The sequence below is a fragment of the Schistocerca americana genome, chromosome 7 (assembly GCF_021461395.2).
Source record: "Schistocerca americana isolate TAMUIC-IGC-003095 chromosome 7, iqSchAmer2.1, whole genome shotgun sequence".
NCBI lineage: Eukaryota > Metazoa > Arthropoda > Insecta > Orthoptera > Acrididae > Schistocerca > Schistocerca americana.
In genome coordinates, this window is record NC_060125.1 from 245588751 (window position 1) to 245601913 (window position 13163).

The window sequence follows — 13163 nt, forward strand, 5'->3', positions numbered from 1 at the left end:
AGGCTCGTTCACCATAAGATCAACGGATGCCAGGAGCAAGTAATCTCAAAATCGACGTCTTTGTGCTTCACACCATATCTTTCTCAGCGTTTCATTTGCTTTACGAATGGTACAAGGAGAAGTGGCACTCAGACGTGCACAAGAACTAATATGTGTGCTTGCACTTAACGAGGAATACATAGCGATACAAGACACACGGTAATAAGGATGAAATTACGAAAGAATTGAAATAACTAAAACAAAAGTAATGAATACGGCTTTAAGTAACATACAATGTTATCGTGGCGTTCCTGAAATCTCACGGTGCCAGTCTCTGTTAAAATGTACACCGAATCTGGGCTACTCACCAGTCTTCAAAGTCCCCGACTCGCAACGAGTCTAACCGCGGACCCTGAATGTGTACAGCACCAATATTTAACCCAGAATGTTATCTGAATTTTTTGTCTCTCTAACTCTGACTCCCTACCGGAAACACAACAGCCAAAGGTAGCGTCAACCAACAATGCCTCGTGTTTATTTGTTGACTAATCACAAAAGGGTAAATTGTTGTCAGGAATTACCTTCTCTTTTCCGATAAGTGCGAGAGAAGTCCGCGACCAACATACCACCCGCCAACTAGCGCTTTAGTCTCATCGTTAGCCTGTGAGACAAGAGGAAGTGCTCACGTCTCCTCCTTCCATTCGGAATATTTTCGAAACATCTTAACTAGATCACGAAAAGCGCACGCATTCTCACGCGGCGAGACGACGTGGGCGTATCCCATCGTTAATGAGAAGACTGACCTATTCCTGAGGAATTTTAGAATGACGGATCGTTGTCTTCAAGAAAAATATACAAGGGCGATCTTCCGACACAGTGTCATCTGTATACATTACGTGAAAGGTGTCTCTATTGTATGCGGAACTCACAGACTGCTCTGCCGAAGAGGTACGTTACTCCAGTGAATATCATATCAAGCGAAATACTACCTCAGACCAAACTACTCTGTGAGTAACTTTTCCCTTTAGAGTAGCACTCGCAATCTACTTCTTCAATTATTTCCTGGATGTATTCTAATCTCTGTCTTCCTCTACAGTTCTTACCCTCTACAGCTCCCTCTAGTACTCTACAAGACAGTCCCTGATTTCATTGATTTCATAACAGATGTCCCATCATTCAGATCCTTCATCTTGTCTGTGTTTTCCAAATACATATATTTCTTTCCTCGTAGATTCTGCGAAGAACCTTGTCATTCTCTACCCTATCAGTCCACCTGATTTTTAACTTACTTCAACATATTTCTGCAACACCACATATCAAATGCTTCGATTCTCTTACGTTTGGTTTTCCCACAATGTTGTGTCACTACCATACATAAGATGCTGTCCTCCCAAATCAGCTACTTAATCACCAGTTTCTCGCTGTTCTCTTTCTTTCTACTTTTGTCTTTCTTAGATTTACTTACAGTCTTAATTCTGTACTCGTTACACTATTCATTCTACACAACAGAACTCAATTAGTCTCTCCCCTCTCTCATTCCTGCTGACAAGCCGATATTCTTCTGTAACCCTTTCATCTGCTCCTCCCCATGCAACTGCATCCAAATCCTCCGTGACTATTAGATTTTCATCTTCATTTACGTACCGAATCACCCTTTCAGTATCCTCATATACTTTCTCTAGCTCTTCATATTCTGCATGCGACGTCGATGTGTATATCTCAACTATTGCTATCGGTGTCGGTTTGCTGTCGATTCTGATGAGAACAGCCCTATCACTGAACTGTTTAGAGTAACTCATTCTCTGTCCTACCTTCTTATTCGTAAGTATCCTACTCCCGTTACACCATTTTCTGTTGCTGTTAGTACTACCTTACACTCACTAAACAACAGGTTTTGTCTTCTCTCCATTTCATTTCACTGACACTCAATGGAACTAGATTGAGCCTTAGTATTCCCTTTTTCAGATTTTCTAGCTTCCCTACCACATTCAAACTCCTGACAGTCCACGTCTAGACTTGTAGAACGTTATCCTTTCGTTTGTTATTTGATTTTTTTCTCATGGCGACCTCCCCCTTAGCAGTCCCCTCCCAGAGATCAGAATGGGGAACTTGTCAGGAATCTTTTGCCAGTGGAGAGATCATCAAAACACTAAGTCAATTACAGTCTGCATAATGTGAATACACATTATCTGCCTTAAAACAGTGATTTCTATTGCCTTCTGAATCCTCACGCCATTGGTCGTTGTTGAGTCGTCCGTGTTTTAAGGGCAGATTCTCAACCCAAGGGCAAGACAGTGTCCTGATACTCTGTTCGCTCCTCCACCCTTTCCGACAAGGCCATTGACTGAATGGGGGTGACTTCTCGTGCTGAAAGTCTTCGGCAGCCATTACCGATGATTAATATTTAAAACTGAAGTGGCTACGTGGTTCGACCCTGGGACGAGGACGTTTTGATTACTATCCAAAGACGATACCCCTGTTTGAATAAAATTTGACTTTGTTATTTCATGTCCTATTAAAAGAGGCATCGAATATAATATTTATGTGATATTAAAAGTTGCTATCTACTTGTTTAACAGCATTTGTTTCTGTTATGTTTATGCTTACATTGAATTAACTCTAAACGTTGATTTTCACAGTAGGGGTATTTCTCACTGAACATGCAAATAGTGGGATGTATGCCAACATCTGCCTATGTTCCCTTTATTCATTTGTCACTTTTTTTATTTCTGTATTAGCTGGCTTGGGAAACGAGCAGGGAATGCTGGCTCACTTCATTATTTATTGACCACGACAACCTAAAGAATACAATAACACACCTTCCTCCGAGAGGCTGATACTCGCGAACAGGGAGCGAGCGGCAAAAGCAAATGAACAGTCATGAAGGGTATAAAAAAATAAGATGGTTCTAGCGGATTCCTCACACTTAAACTGGCATTTAAGGGTTTCTCTAAGGTAACGATAGTATTTGTGGAATACCAAATTGCATTCGCACATACTCCGCAAAGACATTCCTGACAGCATTGCCAGCTGCCTCTATTCCATCGACGCCTACATGTGATAGTACCCAGATGAATGGTATCTCTTTACTTTCACGTTGTAAACAGAGAAGACTATCCTTAACATTGAGGACCTTTTTGATTGCAGGCTAAGAGAATCAGAGCATACGAGGAATTTCCTGCCTCGGTCTCGTATTTCCACAGGAGCTTTAAAGACAGCGTAAAGCAGTACTTCGAAAGCTACAATCATTACTATGTAGAGGAAACAAAGGAGTGTATCAGGCTGTTACGGGGAAATCAGATAACACGCTCTGCGAATGGATTATTTATCAGATAATTTGCCCAGATACTGCACAATAGCTGAAGGTAATGGCCAGAAGGGAAGTGTCACTCACAACTGCACGAAGCTTGTTTTGCGCTAGAGCCGGCTGGTTCCGCGAAGACCACTTGCAACACACGCTCACTGGTCAGACATGGGTATACTTTCAGCTGAAAGGGCTCACCTCTCATTAACTTACAACTTCAAATCTGAACAGTACAGTGCAGTGTCTTCTGCGATCACTAAAACTTTTTATGCATTGCTACGAGTGTTACACATGGAGTAATTTTCATTCTGTTGACGTGAACTTAGTTCTATAAAAATATTTATTCTATTAGTATGATGACCTCTGTCCTACAGTCTCATTCCTCTCTGCATCTTCGGTATCCCTTGGTAGGGAATGACTCCTTGCTATAGAAATTACAGCTGCCTGTGTTTCACTATTTCCTGTGTCACATGATTCCAGGCACCTAATCAGGTCGCAAAAGTCTATAATGTATATATGCAGAGTGAAGCGACGAAGGAAAATTTGTGCCAAGGCCGAGATTCGAACCCAATTCTGCTGCTGGTGCACTAACCACTACACCACCCCGGCACCATGGTTTCCCACAACTGCACCCACTACCCTATCCTCCCTTCTCAATATAAATACCCTTTCGCATCTCAACCCATTTTTTATTCCCCTTAAACAAGAACAACATTGCAGAGGCTCTTCAACTGTAATGGAACAGCACGTCAGCATTCAATGAAAATGTCTCTGGTACCGTATAGTTTCATTTTGTTTAAGCATCTATGCCTGAGTTTCAGGCTCTGTACTGAGGTGCTATTCCAGTACTGTTGGAAATCCCCTGGAACCCTGCCCGAGTTGAGGGGCGATACCAAGTGGGCTCAGGCCTCAACGGGAATTTGGATTAAGGAGGGAGGGATGCTAGGGTAGACCTTGTAGTTACGCAAAGCCATTGCGTCAGTGGTTATCGCGCCTGCCTACTGAGCAGGTGATCTGGATTCAAATCACGGCCTTGTTACGAATTTTCATTCGTCACTTCAGTCTGCAGATGTCCTTTATAGATTTTCTGTGTACTCAACGCATTCATAATCGGTGCAGTCTTATGTTTTCGTCTCGTTACGAGTTATATCTAGTATTTCTTCGACATTAGGGTAATTACTTTTATGTGTGGCTTATGGAGAGTATCATTTCCAGCAATCCTTATCGAACATTGAAATACCGATAATTTGTTTTCAACCAGCAAGCTCGAATAAATTCCTCTGGAGTGCTGCATCCTCTAAAACAAAGCATTGCCTACAATATCACAAAATAGGAACGCCAGGTGACAGTAACTGAAGCAACAATGCTGCAGTGAGAATCACAAGTTCAAGTAATTTTCGGAATTTTCTGCAGTATTGTTTCCCCACGTGTTATTCTAACTTTAGTTACCAAATTTTATTCACTTGTACCAACTTTTAGAAGATTGCTCGTAACCTATTTGATACGATATTCGCAGCACTGTATGTACCACCAGGTGTTCACAATTAAAGCTACATAATTTTCGAACATTTGAAACGGGAGATCACTTGGATGTCTATCTATAACTTGCACGAGTGATGAGATCGCTACTCATTTCCGATTTTGTAGGTACTGTGTCGGGGGCTCCTCCCTTGACGCTGTGTATTCTTTGACACGATTTCTGTTCACTGCTATAATACTGTACGTGCTTCTTAAACTTGGTACCACAATACTTCGCATTCAGCCGCCAGAGGGTACTCTGCGTTGCCTAGTTCTTAAATCCACACAATTTATTGGCTTCAGAACTTTCCTGCACGCCACACGTGCAGGGCACTCACAATTCAGCGTGTTTCCATCCTGATCTTCTTGCTCTCTCTGATTCTTAAATTCATCCGTTATTTTACGAGGGTTGTCCAGAAAGTAATGAACCTCATTTATTTCTGCAGGACAGTTTCAAAATGGCGTCTGTAGGTGATGTACGTTAGAAGCAACGTGCCGTCATTGAATTTCTCACTGCAGAGAAAGAAACTGTGGACAATATTCAAAAACACTTGTACAAAACTCTATGGAGCATCTGCTGTCGATAGAGGTACAGTTAGTCGCTGGGCACGAAGGGTGAGGTCATCAGAAGGCGGTTCGGCGGAGGTCTATGATTTGCAGCAGTTGGGGAGACCATCCACGGCTGTTACACCTGACATGTTGCAGCGAGCTGATGTTGTCATTCGGGAGGACAGATGCATTCGTGGAAGTCATTTTGAGGACGATGAGGAGCTGATTCACACAGTGAAGCACTGGCTCCACCACCAGGACACGGATCGGTACTGACAAGACACACATGCCCCTGTTTCGCGTTGGAGGAAGGTCATAGAACGGGATGGAGACTACGTGGAAAAATTGGGTGTGTAGAGTAAACGCCATTGTTTCGTGTGTTTAATTCTCATTACGTTCAATAAAGAAGTGTTGAAGAAAAAATGCGGTGCATTACTTTCTGGTCAATCCTCGTAGTTCGAATAGCAGATCGCAATTTCTTATTACTATGCATAGTCTCTGTTTACATCTGTAAATTTCGAGATGATTACGAAACCAGTGTACTATTGGTGTTCTTTGGAAGCTATTGAGCTCCCCCTTATGAGTCTACTTCCTAAAATTACATTTACTTAAATTCTATGAGTTTTGGAGCCATTCTACAGTGGTTTTTATAGGCTAATTATTTGGGATTAAAATGTGAGATTATCTGAAAACTAGTGACTTATGTAACACATTAAACGTGTGTAAGTTACTTCTGAAGTACTGTGTCATGACTGACACACCAGTGAAAGAGTTGGAAGAATGAATCAACAGATGTTTTTCAAAGATTAATTGAACATGAACGAGAAAGTAAATGATGTACTGGAGACAACAACATCGTTATTTCTAATATTCGTAACATCTTATGCACTTGTTGGAAGACAAAGTTCGCATGTATACGTCTAATGATTCGCTGTCACATGCAGGTTCTAGTGACACCAGTAACCTTCGATTGTTTAAAGAAACTAATTCACATGTATAAACGGCGGATGCCCCAGGCATCAGTGCTGAGGCCACTCCTGTTCTTGTTTATATAAATGATATGCCGTCTAGTGCTAAAGCTGATCTTAAAATATTTCTGTTTACTAGTGACACTAGCTAGGAAGTGAAGGACGTTGTGTGCAACACATACACTGTTTCAAACAGTGCAGTTCATGACACAAGTTCATGGCTTGTAGCAAATAAACTAACGATAAATCACAGGATGACTCAGTTTTTCCAGTTTCTAACATACAATTCAACTAAACCCGACGTTTTGATTTCACGAAATGGGCATATGTTTAGTGAAACTGAACAGTTCTAATTTCTGGGTGTTCAGATACATTGTGAATTGTTTTGGAAAGCCTATATTCAGGGTCTAGTTCAAAGACTTAATACTGCCGTTTCTACTATTCGAATGGTATCTGAAGAAAGTGATAGATAGACAAGAAAAGTACTCTACTTTGCTTATTTTCATTCGCTTATGACGTTTGTTATTATATTTTGGGGTAACTCTTACAATTTCCAAAAGATACTTGTGGCGGTTCGGGCAATAAGTGGTGTTCGTGAACCTCTTGTCGCCCTGTGTTCGTTAATCTAAGTATTCTGATAATACCCTCGAAATATATATATATATATATATATATATATATATATATATATATATATATATACTTGTTAACAATATCAGCCTATTGCCAAGAATTACCAGCTTCCACTCAGTAAATACTACGCTGAAATCTAACTTGAATTTCGATCACACTTCCTTGACTCTTGTGCAGAAAGGCGTGCAGTATACTGCTGCAACCATTTTGAGTAAGCATTCACAAGAATTAAAAATATTTGCAGTAACCCATGCGATTTCACCTCGAAACTGAAAGAGGTTCCTTATGGGTCACTCCTTCTATTCTGTGTTGTAGTTCCTTGAAAAAAAAAACAAGCTGATTCCTGTGTTACGTTATTGATTGCGTTTACATAAACTTTAAGGTTTTTTTGGGTTCATAAACATTTTATTTTATCTGTTATTACTTTTATGTTGTAATTTCATGTACTGACACATCCCATGACCGTGGCAATTTGCTCCTCAATTTTAACCTATGGAACAAGAAGTGCAAAATGAAAAAAAGAATGACAACAGCTTCAAACTTCTTATTACTTTTTTTTTTTTTAGTATCAGTAATCTGACTGGTTTGATGTGGCCTTCCACGAATTTCTCTCCTGTGCCAACCTCTTCATGTCAGAGTAGCACTTGCAAATTATGCCCTAAATTATTTGCTGTGTGTATTCCAATATTTGTCTTCTTCTAAGCTTTTTATTCTCTACAGCTTCCTCTAGTACCATGGAAGTTGTTCCTTGATGTCTTAACAGATTTCCTACCAACCTGCCCCTTCTTGTCAGTGTTTTCCATTTACAAATGAGTTTACGTATTAAGAATTTGACATTAACCATGTAAACGAGAAACAGTTCAGAAAAGGTTCTAAATTGTGTTTTAAGTTTCTTGAATGTCGCTAACTGCTGTCATTACCAAACAATAGATGAGTACAGTCTGCGTGATTTGCTCTCCGTTGTCAGAAAAAGCATCTCTACGTTTATTACATCATATCTCCTGAACTGTTTGTAGTACAACGATGTATTTTTACTGGAGCATTTGTGATATATCTGAGCACTGTCTGCAAAATGTGTTACAAACATGGTTAGGCACAAATAAGTAATAAATTAAAACGTCATGCCTGGTGCTGGAGTTTTACTACATGACCAGCGAAAACAAAGTAAGCGATAAACTTTTTCGTTTCATCATTTTGTCAGAGGTGTCAGCAAGAAAAAGTTTCGTAGATGTTCGGAATTATGTGTAAAATTTTTTGGAAGTAGTTAAGTGCAGTCATTCTCAAATACTGCTTGAATGAAGTACATCTATTTTCGCACTGTCTGTTATGCTGCTTAAGGTAAACACACGACTGTAACTGTAATACTTGACGTACTCTTAATGAGAAGATTACGACAGCATTTAAAATCTGTAAATTGGATCCATAAATACATGAAACCTGGGAAACAGAATTTTTACTGCCTAATCGAAACCATTAGATAGGCAACCAGCAACTGAGGACTGATGCCATGTAGCAGATTAGTCTTTTAGTAACGTAATTGTTTTAAATATCAAATATCCCAGCGTCGCTGTATGGTTCATTTAGACGGCAGCACGGTGCGAGATCCGGCCGCTGCCTCTTATGATTGCGGAAAAGGGTCTGACAAGACTGCCGATCTCTTTGCAGAAAACTGACGCCTTTGGTTGCTCAGTAGAACACTGGTATTTAATCTGCACTTTGAAATTGTTACTATTCTGCTGACTCTCAAGGTATTTAATCTGTTAGTTAACCTTTTGTAACCTAAAGGAATATACCGTTAATCTTTAGAGAGCGAATTTGGTCATGGACCTCTCTCCTGAGCGCGATGAGGATAACGAGGCTCGATTTGCAATAAATTCGGGACACAGCAAAGGATATTTCACTGAATCATCGCTTTTCTGCCTACCTTGAAGTTTTATCCTCACCACAGTAGAGAATGGATTGTAGACTAGTATAAACTTAACATACAACAGACCTTCTGCAAAAGGTTCTAATAAAATCAGACTATATGGTTTCAGAGACTCAGTCTCAAACATTTATGATGTGCGTATACAGACTGAAGTGAGGAATGAAAATCTGTACCAACGCCTGGATTCGAACGCAGGTCTCCTGCTCACTACGCAGATGTGCTAACCATTAGACCACCTTGACACAGTAACTTTGTCCCACTGTAAGGACTAGCCAGCACCCCTCCCTCCTCAATCCAAACTCCTATTCACGATTCAGCCTATTTGGTATTCCCTTAAACTCGAACAGCACTGTAGGGGCTCTCCAACTGTACTGGAATAGCACTTCAGCATCGAACAAAGCGGCGCATCCTCCTTAGAATCAGGCAAAGGTGCGTTAATCAAATGAAAGTACATGGTTCCAGAGACCTCTTCAAGCCTCTAATACGAGTAACTATGAAGTACAAATGTAGACACTAATTCTATGAAGATTTGTGGTCACCAGTTCTCAACAGGCAATTTAACTTAACTATTTCAGAAGCGGTTTGCATCCTAAGACAACAAATAACAGCCGCGCGGGATTAGCCGAGCGGTCTCAGGCGCTGCAGTCATAGACTGTGCGGCTGGTCCCGGCGGAGGTTCGAGTCCTCCCTCGGGCATGGGTGTGTGTGTGTTTGTCCTTAGGATAATTTAGGTTAAGTAGTGTGTAAGCTTAGGGACTGATGACCTTAGCAGTTAAGTCCCATAAGTTTTCACACACTTTTTTTTTTTAACAAATAACGATGCACAACGGAGGAGTTATGCAAATTGTTCACCTTTGGCGGCCGATGGATGAGTGCGCGACGCTGTAGCGCAGTTTCATCATGCGTAAACAGGGGACCTTTCAATCCTAGGACGTAGATTCTTTGAGAATTTCATTCTATGTACTCAGTAGGACAGAAACTCTGCCTCACAGAAATGTGTGTGAACAATGTACGTAGATGAGAGAATTTAAGAGAGGACGTGTAATTGAGCTCCAAGAAGCTGGTTGAAGTAATCGGAGATTTGTTCCACGTTTCAAAAGGAGCGATGTCACTATCCGACGATATTGTCACGAAAGGGTGAGCCACGGCCGAATATAGCGTCAAGACGGAAGAGGTTTACCTAGAGAGACGACACAACGTCATCTGCGAAGAGTCGTCAGAGAGACACTCAGGACTCACCATTATCATCTATCCAGTGATTTCTCAAACTGGGGAACAATCAAGAATGGGTTGCCGCAAGGTTCGGTCTTGGGTCCTCTGCTGTTCTTAATATATATTAATGACTTGCCATTCTGTATTCAAGGAGATGCAAAGCTGGTACTTTTTGCCAGTGATACAAGTATAGCTATCACACCCGACAGACAAGAATTAACCAGTGAAATTGTAAACGATGTTTTTCAGAAAATCATCAGATGGTTCTCTGCAAATGGGCTCTCATTAAACTTTGACAAAACACAGTATATACAGTTCCACACAGTAAATGGAATGACCTCATTAATAAATACAGACTTCGATCAGAAATCGGTAGCTAAGGTAGTTCAAAATTTCTAGGTGTATCCATTGATGAGGGGTTGAACTGGAAAAAACACACTGAGGGTCTGCTGAAACGTTTGAGTTCAGCTACTTATGCTATTAGGGTCATTGCAAATTTTGGCGATATACATCTGAGTAAATTAGCTTACCACGCCTATTTTCATTATCTGCTTTCGTATGGCATCATATTCTGGGGTAACTCATCATTGAGTAAAAGAGTGTGCATTGCACAAAAACGTGTAATCAGAATAATTGCTGGAGCTCATCCAAGATCATCCGACAGACACTTATTTAAAGAGCTAGAAATCTTCACTGTAGCCTCAAATATAATATATATATATATATATATATATATATATATATATATATATATATATATGTATGTATATATATATATCATATATATATGTATATTCAATTATGAAATTTGTTATTAACAATCCGAACGAATTCAAAAGTAATACCAGTGTACATGGCTACAACACTAGGAGAAAGGATGATCTTGACTACTCAAGGTTAAATGTAACTTTGGCTCAGAAGGGTGTAAATTATACTGCCACAAAAGTCTTTAGTCACTTACCTAATAGCATCAAAAGTCTGACAGATGGCCATATAGCATTTAAAAGGAAATTAAAAGAATTTCTTAATGGCAACTCCTTCTATTCATTAGATGAAATTTTGGATATAGTAAGTAAGTAATTTCCCAACCTCAAAAAAAATAAAAAATAAAAATTGAGTGTCATGTAATATTTTGCCTAATGTAACATCTTGTATAGACACCTTATATTAACCTGACACGTTCCACATCATTACGAAGTGTCGTATTCATGATCTATGGAACTAGTAGTAATCTAATCTAATCACCGGCGTGTGACTGGTAACTTAGTAACCACCACGACCATTAATAGAAGGCTCGCAAGATGGGGCTAGGCTCAAAGCGACCTTTGTTCCGACTAACATTGACCTCTGTCCACCAGCATGTCCCTTTCCAATAGTGTCGGGAATATTCGGCCTGGATTCAGATTGATTGAAATAGAAATGTTTTTTGGTGATAATTCCCTCTTTGAACTGATCTCCGATGAGGAGCGAATACGTGTCTGGACGTGCCCTGGCAGCGGTGAGATACCAAACTGACTATTGCCCGCCATATGCCCATACAACCAGGAATAATGGTCTAGTGTGCCATTTCATTTCGTAGCAGAATGTCGTAGGTTACTCGCGGCACCCTTACTGCAAGCCGGTGCGTCAACGGTATTATATTCCCCGCTTTGTTGCTCTTCTTGGCAAGTCATTCTGGACCTACGTTTCAGCAAGATAAGGCCAGCTCGTACACGGCAAGAGTTTTTTCGTGCTTGCCAAACATTACCTTGGCCCGGAAGGTCATCACATTTCTCCACAATTGAGAGAATTTGTAGCATTATGGGAAGAGCACTGCAACTAGCTCGGGTTTTTGACTATCTAATGCGCCATTTGGACAAAATTTGGAACGATGTCCCTCAGGAGGACATCAACTACTCTGTCAATCAATTATGAGCCAGATATCCCTTAACAATATTTCAGTCATCCACATATGCAGGGAGAAACAACCATCACACTAAAATCAGATGTGTTATCGATTCTATATAGTGATACATATTATAAAACTTATATTTACATCTCCTCTGTGCATTTACCTTAAGAGCCTTTTGTATGTGGCAACAAAAATGGTTCAAATGGCTCTAAGCACTATGGGACTTAACATCTGAGGTCATCAGTCCCCTAGACTTATATCTACTTAAACCTAACTAACCTAAGGACATCACACACATCCATGCCCGAGGCAGGATTGAAACCTGCGACCATAGCAGCAGCGCGGTTCCAGACTGAAGCGTCTAGAACTGTTTGGCTGTGGCGACACATTTGCTTACCTTAGGAGAGAGTTCGAAAGTGAGGAGAAGTCTTGGTAGACCTTGGCACCCCATCATGGGCCAAAAATGAGTTTAATATTCTAGTCCAGTGATGTATGATGTGACAGATAAGGAGAGATACTTTTCTAACTGATGACACAATGCTTAGAGGGTATATAGCATGTGCTATGGTCCTCTATAGAATTTTCACAGCAAGTAACGATACTTTAGGGACATGAATATTGTCGGATTTCTTCTATACTCGAAAACAACTCGTATTAACGACGTGAATATACATTTCGTGTGAGAAATTCGAGGTGTATGGTCAACAAGATTCTTGCCTTGGATGGAGTAAAGTAGTTTTTTTAAAGTGGTGGATATATGTTGGTGCGGAATTGTTTAGAACTGCTGTTAACATCCATGCTGCAGTTGCTTGTTTCGGAGCGCACCGTGGCTGCTTGAAAGGGCGGTCACAAGGAGTCAGTGACCAGAAGTAATTGATTAGCTCGGTCTTTGGCATCTACAAAGAATGGTTGTACCTGCCTGATATTACCCGCCGCAGCGTAGGCTGGCGAAGTGATCAGTATGCTGGGTGAGCGTGACAGAAGCAGATGTGTGTGTGTGTGTGTGTGTGTGTTGCATGAGAGAGGATTCAAAGTGATGGACGTTTGCACTGGACGTATTCATAACATCCGAACTCCTACCACTCCTGTCATCCCCGGATGCACAGACAGGGGCAGTGCACTCAGGCAAACACGCACATCCATGACTGTGGCTGCAGCCATGGCAGGAATTTTCACTGAACT